A 13,918-nucleotide genomic window follows, 5' to 3' on the forward strand; every position below is an offset into this window, starting at 1 on the left:
CTCCCAGAGATTATGACGCCCCAGCCGCTGGGACCCCCAACACGCTCTCTCTCTTTCTGCCTCATCCATGTCACTCTTCTAAAGCTCTGCTCCTATTCCATGACCCCTCCTCCTACAGGCTTCTCTCCCCTGCATCCTTCCAAATGAGAAGCAGATGTAAATGCTGGGTACCCATTTGTCAAAACTAACAGGAAGGTGGGATACGGGTCTGGACAGACTGGTGAGAGAGAGAGAGAGGAAGAGAGAGAGAGAGAGAGATGGGATGACACTGTAGGGCTGGAGCTTACACACTCTAATGGGAGGGAGGAGGCATGCCAGGTTTATAAGGCAGAGGAGAGGTGGGCCGGGGTCCCTGCACATTCCCCAGGCCAGGGCACTGCTGTGTGAAGGCTCAGAGGCTCCTCACAGCCAGAGCGCATTCACCCACTACCTTCACTAGACAGTTAGCACCCACCCGGGGACATTTCTCATCTTTCCCATTACTTCTGGATGGCAGACATATGTGGATATATTGTACTATGTGCGCAATCACAGGTGCGTGCGCGTGCGCATGTGTGTGCTTGTATCCTTACAATCAAAACTTATCCTCTGTAGTAAAAACAAAGAAGACCAAAACAATATTAATTATGTTTTGGATTGACTCACAGAGCTCTGGGAGCATCATTTAAATAAAAACTAGACTTGTGACTCCAATGCTATTATTCTTATTTGAATTTTAACAGAATTTTCCCACCTTTTGGCCAGACAACACTTGGGCAGGTGTACAGTTTTCAAAAGCTAAAATCATTCCAGGCTTCTCCCTACTTGGAGAGGTTTGGGATTCTGAAGCTCTGGCCTAATTGTGTCCCTGCATGCGTGCTCCTCCCCATTGTGTCCCGTGGCTTCCTGCCTCATAGCCAGCCATCAGGTGGGAGAGATGCCATCGGGTGGGTGGGATGTCATCAGGTGGATGGGATGCCATCAGGTGGGCCCCTGAACGTGTCAGCAGATCAGACTTTGAGTCAATGTGTATGCTTGAGTCGGCACTGCTCCTTGCTCCTTTCAGCGTGCCTGGGGTCCCGTGACCCCACTCACAGAGCTCTAGGCAAAGTCCATTCTGTTCTTCCACCCCCACTGCTCACCAGGCCTTCCTGGGGCAGACAGTCAACGACAGGGACTCCCTCTTACCCTCACTTGTAAGCCCCTTCCTGACACCTAGGAAAGATCAAACTGTCCCTGGAAACTGCCCGGGGATTAGGGACATGGGAAACCCTCCTTGTCAATGGATTGACCTGAGAATCCCCAATTCTGCAATCTCTGTGACAAGCAAACCATGGGGTTTCCCTTGACTTCTTCATTGTTGTGGAAGAAAATTTGTAACACACAGAGGCCTGGGTGGCTCAGTCGGTGAAGCGTCTGCCTTCGGCTCAGGTCATGATCCCAGGGTCCTGGGATCAAGTCCTGCATCGGGCTCCCTGCTTGGGGCGGAGTCTGCTTCTCCCTCTCCTTCTGCTGCTCCCTCTCTCTCTCTGTCAAATAAATAAATAAAATCTTTTTAAGAATTTATAACACATATATACCTATATGTCTCCTTGTCTATACATATGGAAAATATAGGTTATGTATTACATAGCTCACACACATACAAATACACAGTATCTATATACAAAATCTATAATATATATTAGATATTATATATATAGGACCCAAATCTATTATATATATATAATATATATATATTGGACCCAACAGAGACCCCCACTCACCCACACAACCACCATCCCCTCACTCCACAGCCCCCCATGTGTCAATCAGCCACAGACTCCCTGAGGCCCTCCTTGCCTCCGTAAGTCAGCTCTGTGCATTTCGTAATTGTATTTGCTGAAATCCTGGGTATATTCCTGACAGGAGAGAACTTTCTTTTTGACTAGGTGTCAGTGAAAACAGAATCTTCTCTGTATGGTTTTACACATCTGATCACTGAAAGAACCCTCCGCACTCCGCATTCTCCACACATTGCAAATTCCGCTTCTGCGTTCCTATCAATCTGGTTCTGGACACGGATGCCACGGGATCTGCGTATGCTGTGATACGCACCCAGGCCCTATACCTCCACATGGCGATGCCGCATGAGCCAGCGTGGGGGCCAGAGGGGTATCCGCGGGGGCCACTTCTATACCAGAACACTGAGTAATACCTTAATGTAGCTGAGGAGATGGCAAACTGCATACATATCTTACTAAAGCCAAATTACGTGTCTCCCCAGCTCAGTTTTCCCTTAGCCAGATCCCCAACATGCTCAAAGCCACTTCAACACCATAAGAAACTCATGAAGCACATGGAGGCAAAGTTAGGGTGGAAAAAGTCAAACAGCTTAACCTACTTACCTTGCTTTTGCCAATTTTGCAAAGCACACGCCCATGCGACCTGATTGCTACAGCGTCTCCAAGCCCTCGGAAGGGATGGTGCCCATTAGGGGTCCTGACGCTTCAAATTTATGAACCTCACGGTAAACCCACCTCGGCGAATAAGACTGGGCCGATGTTGATACAAGGGAGGAAGGAAATCAAGTATTCCCACTGCAAGGCAGAGCTGGAGCAAAGACATGGAAAGCTTGGGACTGTGTGTCGAGCAGGGAAAAGCTCGTTGGGCAGAAGTCTTGTGGTCAAACTATGAGGCAGAGGAGGTAGATCTGAAAGGCAGGCCAAGTGCAAAGCAGAGAGGTGGCAAATGTGGGGGTAAGACATCTTCATGTCAACTCTACAGCAAGAGGTTTTGAAGACTTACAGGCCCAAGGCCCAAGGCAGGGGCTGTCCCTCTCAGATCCCAGGTTTGGGATGGGTGGGCGGGAGGCAGGGAGACCAGGTCAGAAGCAACAGCTGCTCTGGGCTGCATGTTAGAATTCTTTAGGACAGGAACTGCAGGGCGCTGGACAGAAACACACACTCACTGACTCACCAGCCCTGAGGCAGTGCTGACTGCCCTTCCTGCCCTGACCTCATTCGCCATTAGATGTGACGTTAGCTCTTCTGTCTGAATCCTGGCTGCTGGGATCTGTCCTCACCCCAGCTTTGCCTGTGGGGCCATTTCTGCCAGCCTTCTGAGGCCAGGAGGCAAGAGGAGGCTGTGGCTTCTTTCAGGCAAGAAGTAAAGAGCCTATGGAGGGCAGTGGCCTTGGGAACAGCGTGGAGGGAACCAAGTGGAGGGAAACAAAGTGCGTGGGAGGAAGAATGTACATTTGGCTGAAGGAGCAGCACATGGTGTGGCAATCAATGCACTTTATCGTGGACGTGTTCTTTCGGAGGAGGGTGGCATCTCCGATTTGCCACCCAGCAGCTTGGTTTTAGAGCGTCATGTTCTTGAACTTTGGTCATGGAGAGGTTGGAGTGTCTCCTTTACCTTCCCCACCCCCATCTACACTCTCTTCCCAGGTGATCTGGCAAGTGCCCTGGTTTTAACACCAGGTTTACACAGGGGCCTGGGGCTCTGTATTCAACTCTATACTCATTAACCAGGGCTGGCAAGGGCGGGGCACCTATTCTTTATGGCCAACGCCCATTCCGACTGGCTGGTACCCCTGTCCATGGTGAACTCTTGTTTAATGTGGAAAATGACAACATAACATAAAATTTACCATTTTAGCCATTTTTAACAGTACATTTTGGTGCCATTAAGTATATTCACATTGCTCTTCGACCCTCACCACCATGTTTCTCTAGAATGTTTTCATCTTCCCAAACTAAAACTGGATCCATGAAACATGGCCTCCCCACCCCGCCTCCCCCGGCTCCTGGCAACCACCATCCTACTTCCTGTCTTTGTGAATTTGCCTATTCTAGGTCCCTCATGGAAGAGGAATCATACGATATTTGTCCTTTTGTGACTGGCTTATTTCACTTAGCATCATGTCTTCAAGATGCTGCCATGTTTTAGCATGGGTCAGAATTTCCTTCCTTCTTAAGACGGAATAATATCCCATTATATATATTTACCACATTTTGTTGATCCAGTCATCTATTGATAGACACTTGGATTGTTTCTACCGCCTTGGCTGTTGTGAATAGTATCTGTATGAACATGGCTGTACAAACATCCGTTTGAGTCCTTGCCTCCAATCCTTTGGGGTATATGCCCAGAAGTAGAGTTGCTGGATCATTTGGTAATTCTATGTTTCACTTTTTGAGGAACAGTTGAATATTTTTAATATCACACCTGTTATAAAATAATTACAACCGCTACTCAGCATCTCCACTTGGGTGTCTAGTTAGCTTCTCAAAGTCAAGATACCCAAAACCAAAGTCTTGATGTCCCCCAATATTCTCCACTTCCATTGGATGGACTCACCAAGGGCCAAGGCTAAAACCCTTGGCACCACTAACATTTTTCCCACTTTTTTTCACTACCCACTTTTCCCACTTTTCTCGCTACCCACTTCGAACCCACCAGCAAATCCTATAAGCTCTACCCTCGAAATATAGCCAGAATCAAATCCTTTCTCGCCACCCCCACTGCTATCACTCATCCCACGCACCATTACCCTGACTGTTGCAACAGCCTCCTAAAATGTCTCCACTTTTTGTCCTTCTACCATTTAGTTTTCACCCGGTTGCTAAAGGCATTCATTCAAAATGTCAACCAGATGATTTCATTCCTCCAATCAAAACTTCCAATGGCTTCTCATCATAATTAGAGAAAAAGCCCTACAAAAGCCCCAAGTCATGACCATGACGAGACGACTCATCCCATGGCCTCACATCCTACTCCTCTAGCTCACATCTGCACATCTGGCCCCACTGGCCTTGATTCTTCCTCGAACATCCATTGGGTCCTATCTTGGGATCTTTACTGTGCAAGGTGCTTCTCACAAATCATCGCATCAAATGCCACCCTGTCAAGAGGACTTACTCAACAATCCTGTCTGACAGAAGCTCCAGCCCCAGTCCGCTGATTCAGCTTCCCTTCTGCTCACCCACTCAGCATGACGTGACCTCACATTATCTGACTCTTTACTGGCTGGTTGTCTGTCTCTCCTTCTAGAGCGTAAGCTCCATGAAGGCAGAGAGGGCTTTAATGGCTGCTGTCGCCCCAGGACACGGAATAGTGCCGGGCACGGAACTCAGTGGGACCAAAGCCCCCCCATGGTGAGGTGCACTGGCACATCTTTGTCTCCAGGTCAGCTCAGATCCATGGACACAGGGAAAGGAGAAAGTGCTGAAATCCACTGCTGAGACACAGGGCAGATTCGGTCAGTGCTTTGGGATTCCGGGGCTCTGTGCCTAGGGACTCTTAACTTGTGAGATCAGAGCCAGCCCTGTCGGCAGAGTGGGGAATGCATGCGGAGGTGACTTTAAGTGCTTTAGGAAGGCCTCAGGCCCACAAACAGCTTCATCACTCACTAACCTACTGTCATATCTTAAGTTTCACCATTAGTAATTCTTTTCTTTGCTTAGTTCTCTCGCAAACCTTATACCCATTTGACTCATGAGAAACGCAAGCATTCAGTCATCCAGCCGGGGTCCATGTCTTCTCTGCCAGGTCAGCCACCTCCCAAGGGCCTCCTGACCTCCCCTTGAGTGTGATTATTCTGGAACAACTCTTCGCAGCTCTCTCCTAATACAATGTATTCTTCATAACACTAAGTTTTCAAGATATGGAATGGAGGGGATGGATGCTTAAGATGGGGCGGAGGGTTGGTGTCTGGAGAGACAGAATCAAAAAGAGCCTCCAAAGTGCTACCTGGCTGTTTGGGGTTTGAAAAATCTTTGCTCTGAGGGTCAGAACTTTGGGGTAAACCTGGCATTGGGAAGCGCTATGGCCCGATGACAAACAGTCCTCACTGAGAAGCACTTGGAGCGTCTTGGAAGAAGTGATTGCATTGAAGGGGCCCAGTTCTTGGTCATGTCCTGGAACCGGGGTGGAATTCTTCCAGAAACTCATCTCCCTTATTCTGGTCACATGAGTTTTCAAAAGGGTCATTTGGTTCAGCTCTACAAGGGTGACCATAGGATGCATTGTTCCAACAAGGGCCCTTTTGCCAGTGGAAGGCGGGGCATTCACAGTTATGCTTGAATAAAGGTGGTGGGGGGGACTGTCCAGGCCAATGGGATGCCAGTCCCCTAGACAGCTCTTCTTCTAACCATGAAGAATTGAGTCATGATCTAGCATTTTAATGCACCAAATAAGTGAGAGTCCCCAGCCCCTCCTACGGGGTTCAGCCTCACCATTGTCACTGGCCTCCCGGCCTCCCCTGCTCCTGCCCTATGCCCCTGGGTCTAATCCGGCCCTTTTCCCTAAAGGCCTAAGTTCTCCCCTGGGTCTCCTGCATCACATGTCAGCATAGGAAAGCCTGTTTCATCCACTCTTTCCTCATCACACTGATTATCCGGGGCACTTCCCTTCATAAGGGCTTCTTCTGGGCGCTCTGAGCACTCACTAGTCCCTAGCAACACATTGACCGTCTGGTGGGGGAGCCTGTGCTTCTGGTGTTGCCCTAAGTCCTTGGCCATGGGCTTTGGAAAAATCTCTTCAGCAGGGTACTGCTTACACGGATCTGTTTAAAAAGTGGTTCCCACGCCCTGAGGAGGAGCTGAGCACACCAGAGCAGCTGAATGCAACTTTGCTAAGATCAAAGTTATTACTTGCTGAGGCTTTGTGTCTGCAACTACCCAGAAATCCCTTTGTGCCCCCCCCCCCCCCCCCCAGTGAGCAGAAGAGATGGTGAGTGCGTGTGCAGGGGGCAGCAAGAACTTAGCCCCAAGGAGCACTATTCTACAGCTGGTTTTCCACAGCCTCTGCCAATGGACCGAGCCCACTGCAGCCCCGCACATAGTAGATGCTCAGTAAATATCACCAGAGCCATTGCACGATCATCGCCATGGGCCTGGAGCTGTTGGGTCGAGGCTGTGGTCTGGGGCTTCATGGCAAATTCTGGAACAGCAGTGCTCTCAGAGAGAGATCTTAGAAAATGGTCAAATCCAGTCCCCTCATCGGTTTCAGATGAGAAAGCCAGGTGAGGGCCCTGAGAGGTGAGGTGATCTGTCCATTTTCGTTAATGTCAGAGGCAACCCCAGGCTCGGGCCTCCCATCTGCTCCTCGGTCCATGCTGCATGGCCGCAGTCCTGCAGGGCCTCTGACACCACGACGGGCCTCATGTCTCAGACCCATTACCCAGAGGCTCAAGCTCAGCACCAGACACCCAGACTGTGGCCTGTAAGCTTAGCACCACAGCTGTCCACGCTCCCTCACGGCTCTCTGCCCAGCATAGTTACTCCCTCCCTCCTCTTGGTGTGATTCATCCCTCTGGCACCCTGCCACCCTGTCCCTTTCCCCACTGTATTCCTGTTGGCTCGAGATGTACCTGCCTTCCTGCCCATTTTAGCAGGAATGATATCTTTTTCATTTTTATTCCTCTAATGCTTCAATGGTACCTACCACTCATATATTATATGAATGAACCACTTGCTGCGTGACCACGGGCCAACTGTTCCCCATCTCTGGGCCTTCTCTTGGATCTATAAAATAAATATGATGCTGCCAACCTGTCACACAGCATGGCCATGTTCTACTACATATGATATTGCATGAATATCTTGGAAATACAGAGTCCGACATCGGTGCTCAATGGTAAATGCCTCGTGCTGAGAGCATTTCTTGGAGAACTTGAAAGGGGACTTTTCTAGCTAAGATGAAAGAAACGGAGGGTGGCTCTGAGCAGTTCTAAGCCATGTGTACTCTGTGAGTCTGAGCTCTCAGCTCGGAGCCCAGCAGTGGCTTCGGGTAGGGGCGGGGGGAGGAAGGAACTTGGGGAGGTCCAGGGGTGAAGACGCCATGTGGAGACTCTCCTCTTTGAGGGGCCCCAAGTGCTCCTTCTCAGGGTCTGTCCAGGCCACCTGCCCCCAGCGCTGGTCGGGGAGGGGGAGCAGCCTTCCCTTCTCAGCTGGGTTCCCAGTGCTGCAGATGGAGCTGGGAGCTGCTTTTAATTAGAGGGGCTCCTTTTCTGTTTTCCATTGGTGGCTGCTTTCTGAGTTTCCCGCACCCTTTGCTGCTTCCCAAAAGCAATTTTTTAAAGAATCCCAACTGTCTGGAAGAGGAAAGGAGAAAGCTATCATTATGTGTGCTGCATGGTGGCTTCTGTTGGCTTCTCCAGTCATTTGGAGGTGGTCAAAAGGATGACTCTACTGTCCAGGCATGGCCTACGGAGCCTGGTACTACCTTCTCCTTCCCAGGCCGCCAGCTCTGTTTGCCCGTATTGAGCATCTGCTAGGTGCCAGGCTCACACACGAACCAACGTGGCCTCAGCCAGGAGAAAAAGCTCTTGGGTCTAGAACCTTGACTAATAATACTAGTGCCATGACAGAGGTGTAGACAGTGTCCCCCTGGACACAGAGCAGGGCCAAGGAGGAAGCACCAAGGGAACATTTGGCCCAGTGAGTTGTCTTCACTAGGACCTTGCAGGGAAAGCACAGCCCCACCAGGCTCTGACCTGGATTAGAACCTGCCGCCTCACACAGCTGATGGAGCCCACATTCACTCAGAACACAAGGGGTTCTGAGAGAGCTACCAGATTTAGCAAACAAAAATACAGGGTGCCCAAGTTAAATGTGAAATTCAGACAAACAACACATAATTTTTTAGCGTAAATATGTCCTAAATATTTCACGGGACATACTTTTCTTAACATAGTATTTAGGACATATTTGCACTGAAAATGATTCATTGTTGATCTGAAATTCACATTTAACTGGGCATCCTGTATTTTATCTGGCAACTCTTCTCTGAGGTCAACAGAGAGTCCCGGACCATAAACCAAAAAGTCCACTCTACCCAACAGTGGGTTACGTGGGATGCATCACACTTGGGGAAGATCAGCAAAACCAGGAGGAAGAAAGAGGAGAGTATCACCAGGATGGAAGAAGACAGGGTTCTAATCACAGAAGCACCCACATGATAGGTACCTAGGCTGTTTTAAACTATCAGCATCCAAGGGGAAAATGACAGAGATGGTCCCAGGCAGGGCCTGCTGGGTGGGCCTGGTCTGCTCGCCAGGAGGAGGAGGAGGAAGATGGCGGCCACCAATGAGAATTCAAGCCTTAGTCCGGTTATTCCCAGCCCTTTTCCTACTGCTGGTCCTGTCATGGTCTGTGTTGATGCAGACTCTAGTCCAACCCCAAATATGTGTCATACGGCTAACATTGTTAATTTTCCCTTAGCTCAAGTTTGATTCTGTTTGAGCATGGTTTCTGAATATAGACAACTCTCAGACATCAAAAGAGTAAGATCAAGAATGTCTGCCGAGTGCGGAGCCCGACGCGGGGCTCAATCTCACGACCCTGAGATCATGACCTGAGCTGAAACTGGAAGTTGGATGCTCTACCGACTGAGCTGCCTCTAAAGTTTGTGTTCTTTAAAAAAAAAAAAAAAAGGTTTAAATAATAATAATAATAAAAATGCTGAGACTTTCTGCCAAAAAAAAAAAAAAGAATGTCTGCCATGGCAACCAGAAAGTTCTAAAAGATCACCAAAGGAGAGACAGGAATGGGAGCTGAGATGAGGAGGGCAAAACCTCAACCACCCAGGGTCTCCTGGGGAAAGTGGCCAAGTGGAGTCTAGAAGAAGAGAAGTGCCCTGAAAACCAGCCCCGGCCAGGCCCAGGAGTAGTCTGCATGGAGAGCTGAGGCCCCAGGCCAGCCTCAGTCCTGGCAGCGCAGACCCAGCCCTGCTTCTCAGGAGGAAGAAGGTGCAGCCCGCTCTGACCTATAACATTGCCATCTGGACTGTGAGGAGCTCTCCCTCGTTTCCTCTGTGTGTTTTGTTGTTGTTTCCTTTGGGGTTTTTTTTTTTTTTTTTTTAAAGATTTTATTTATTTATTTGAGAGAGAGAGAATGAGAGAGAGCACATGAGAGGGGGGAGGGTCAGAGGGAGAAGCAGACTCCCTGCTGAGCAGGGAGCCTGATGCGGGATTCGATCCAGGGACTCCAGGATCATGACCTGAGCCGAAGGCAGTCGCTTAACCAACTGAGCCACCCAGGCGCCCTCCTTTGGGGTTTTTTTAGAGAGAGGGAGAGAAAACCTTGAGCAGGTTCCACACCCAGTGCAGAGCCCATCGCAGGGCTTGAGCTCACAACCCTGAGATCACGACCTGAGCCGAAATCAAGAGTCAGACACTTACAGGGCGCCTGGGTGGCTCAGTCATTAAGCGTCTGCCTTCGGCTCAGGTCATGATCCCAGGGTCCTGAGATCAAGCCCCGCATCGGGCTCCCTGTTCTGTGGGAAGCCTGCTTCTCCCTCTCCTGCTCCCCCTGCTTGTGTTCCCTCTCTTGCTGTGTCTCTGTCAAACAAATAAATAAAATCTTTAAAAAAAAAAAAAAAAGAGTCAGACGCTTAACCCACTGAGCCACCCAGGCAACCCCCCACCCCGGGGTTTCATCTTATATAAACGATAATCAACAATGCCCTGGGCCCACACATTGCATAAACCAGACCTGATATTTTTTTATTTTTATTTTTTTTAAAAATTTTATTTATTTATTTGAGAGAGAGAGAATGAGAGAGAGCGAGCACATGAGATGGGGGGAGGGTCCGAGGGAGAAGCAGACTCTCTGCCGAGCAGGGAGCCCGATGCAGGACTCGATCCAGGGACTCCAGGATCATGACCTGAGCCGAAGGCAGTCGCTTAACCAACTGAGCCACCCAGGCGCCCCAGGCCTGATATTTTAAACCCTCTCTGTTCACGGAGCATTTTGTGCTTGGCTTTGTCCTCCTCTCCAATTTCCCACTTCTCCAACGGAGCTCTGAAGTGTCGCACGTGGTCGATAGGGAAGTGCCGTTTGAGCGGTTCTAAGAGGCCATCCCCTCTCTGGGCTCATCTCTAGTTTCAGCGTGGATATCAATTATAGGCTTTTACATAAGAAGGCTGATGCGTTTTCAAAGCAGGCAGATCACCCTCCCATGTTTTGACAGTTTGGCTTTAGTTGAAATATAATTAACTTTTCGAAGACAAGGGCTTTGAAATGCCATCTCCGCACTGTTTACACGTCTTTTTTTTTCTTTCTTTTCTTTCTTTTTTTTTTTTTTGCTTAAGAGTTGGGTTTTTACTTGCTGCAGTAAAATTAATTCGCCCTTCACTTTCTGCACTCAAAACAAACACTGGTTTTCAGCACTGAGCTTTTATAGTCTGCATAGTCGAGAGTGGAAAAAATAACATCTGAAACAGGATGGGCTTTTGATGGTACCTCCTTATGACAGACACATTTGAAAACCACCACTGGTGAGTCACTCACATTCTGTGCATACCCTCTCCAAGGAGCAGGAAGTGTGGGTATTTGAAACCCTCAGGCCATGAGAAGTTTTCAGATGCGTCTTAAGGCTTGGCTGGCGCCCCTCCCGCGCGCGCGCACGCAGTGGCCTTGCTAAGTGTGGCCCAGCCTTCTGCCAGCCTTTCTTCCTTTGTTCTCCTTGCCCTGGTTTTGCTTTTATGCTAGCAAGCCGGCTCTGAAAAGTACAGAGCTAGCGAATTTCTAAAACCAACAAAAACTTAAAAAAAAAAAATCAGCAATGACAACAATCAGAGCCTGGCGGTTGGTAGGGGCGGGTGGGGGCGGGCAGATGGTGCAACAAGATGTCCTCAGGCGGCTCGCTGGGGACCCAGCCTTGTGGCTCTGTGGCCAAAAAGAAATAAAGAAGTCGGGTCCCAAGCGGTGCTTTCACTTCTAACCCGACTCGTCAGCTGTGGGTAATGAGTCCTCGCGCCTCTGTTCACTATCTCCAAAGGCCAGAAAAACAAGAAAGGGGAGAGGAGAGGGAGGGGGAAGGAGACACAACTGAACTGAACTGAAATGACTTTAGGTGAGAGATTTTTTTAAGAAAGAGAAAGAAAGAAAGAAAGAAAGAAAGAAAGAAAGAAAGAAAGAAAACAAGAACTGGATGGAAATGCACCAGATGTTGCCATGAACGAAGTTATAAATCCTAACCTTGTTTGGGAAAGGAAGGAGGCCCAGGGAGGGAGGAGCTGCTGAGGAGGGCGAGCCCCCAGAGGGATACCTCAGCGTCCCCCATGTGGAGAGGAGTCTTTCCAGAACACCGGCCTCTGATATCACGGGCAGGTGACGTGGAGGGCGGTGGACTCGTGGGACAATCCATTTTGTGCTTATGTTTTTATTGTTATTGACAGTTTCCCGAAAGAGGAGGAATCGTGTGGGAAACGGAAGGCCACCCTGGAGCATTTGTGGTCCAGCAATGCGGGATGTGCCCTGAACGGCCTGGGAGCTGTGCAATCCTAAGAGAACCTCAAGCCTTTGTTGATGGGAGAAACTTCTGGAGTCTTAATCAGCAGCTTCAGAAGAGAGGAGATGGCTGGGGGGCATCACGTATTCCTGGAGGGGCTGATGGCCAAATGCGCACTCCTCGGGCTGGCAGTGGGGGGGCGCGACCGTGGGGCTGTCCCCGCACAGCGCGGGCCATTCTGAGCACCTGGGCTCAGTCACCGAGGCAGCACGTGGGACACACAAGGATCCTCTCCCTCTTGCAGCTGAAACAAGTCACCATAGATTTGGTGGCTTGAACAACACACATCTATCACCTTGCAAGTTCTGTAGGATAGAGGTCTGACGTGGGGCTCACCGGGCTAGAAAGGAGGGACGGCAGGGCTGGGTTCCTCCTGAAAGCTCTAGGGAGAACTAGTGTCCTCCCCTTCCAGTGTTTAGAGGCCACCTATGTTCCGTGGCTCGTGGCCTCCTCATGTCTCTCTGTACCTTTCTTCTATTATTTCTCCTCTGACTCTTCTCTTCTGCCGCTCCTCCCCTTGGAAGGACCCTCGTGATTACATCGGGTCCACGTGGAGAATCCCAGATAATTTCCTGCTCTGAAAGTCAGCTGATTCACAGCCTGAATTCCTTCTGCAACCTTCTTTCCCCTTTGCCACATAACGGAACCCATTCCCAGGTCCTAAGGAAGGATGCGGACATCTCTCGGGACCGTTATTCTATGGGAAGCCATGGTATCCTTTATCTGTGATTCTTACGGAGCATGAGATTATTTCTCGTTTGTAATAATACAAATAACACACATTTACTGTGTGCCAGACATTGTTTAAAGTACATCATGTGCTTTTAATCTCCATGACAGTTCTGTGAGGCAGGTACCGTTACTCTCTGCACAACGCTAATGACGAAAAAGTACAATGTCCATGGCTGGTAAAGGGTTCAGATGGGCCAGCACCCAGCCCTCTGGCCCAGAGTCCAGGTTCTCTACTCTGAATAGATAAATATAGGGGCTTTGCCTTCCTGGCTCCTTGCTCCCTGGAAATCCTCCTGCAGAGAGACAGGTCTCCCTCTGTTATGCCAAAGGCCCTTACGTAGCCAGGAACAGTACGTTATCAAGTCATGTTCATCTTACTGGCCTTGACACTGTCCAAGTCCTGACCACACAGAGCTGCGTTTCCAGCTAAGAGTTCGGAGGAGTGAGAAACACACCCAGCCTTGTGCACTCTGCTTCCACCATGATAACACACACCCAGGGACACCCGATGTGTGGAAATCGCTTTGCTGTTAGTTTCCACGAATGGAGAGGGCCTCCACGTGGAAGAGGAAACAGAGTGTCCTAAAATGAAGTGTGGGCCACCCTTCAGGGACCCTGGGCTCGTTGGTTGATGGGGAGAGTGCAAAGTCTCACGAGGGGAAGTTGGCTGCTCATCTGTGTGTCCCTCAACAGTGGAGCCCTGCGGAGAGAGCAGGGCTGACCTCTGCGGAGGTCCCGCCCACCCACCTCTGTCTGCATGACCTTCCCACAACAACAAAGGGAAGGCAGAGCCAGAAACCCAGACCAGAGGTTGCCTCCTAGAGCCCCTTGATTGTTTTAGGACTCATTGCCTCCTTGGTCCAAGATGCAATGGCCGGGCCCCAGTTGGCAGGATTAACCATAAACCGGAGAGAATGGAGAGCCA

At 49.8% G+C, this 13,918-nt stretch overlaps 1 long non-coding RNA gene across 1 annotated transcript; it reads left to right on the forward strand.

Moving 5' to 3' along the window:
• The first annotated feature begins 11,704 nt into the window (after positions 1-11,704).
• On the forward strand, positions 11,705-13,505 carry LOC144382474 (uncharacterized). The gene is made up of 2 exons (XR_013449465.1): positions 11,705-12,973; positions 13,392-13,505. It is a non-coding gene; the product is annotated as an uncharacterized LOC144382474 (long non-coding RNA).
• The last annotated feature ends 413 nt before the right edge of the window (positions 13,506-13,918 follow it).

The sequence above is a fragment of the Halichoerus grypus genome, chromosome 7 (genome assembly GCF_964656455.1).
Source record: "Halichoerus grypus chromosome 7, mHalGry1.hap1.1, whole genome shotgun sequence".
NCBI classification, from domain to species: domain Eukaryota; kingdom Metazoa; phylum Chordata; class Mammalia; order Carnivora; family Phocidae; genus Halichoerus; species Halichoerus grypus.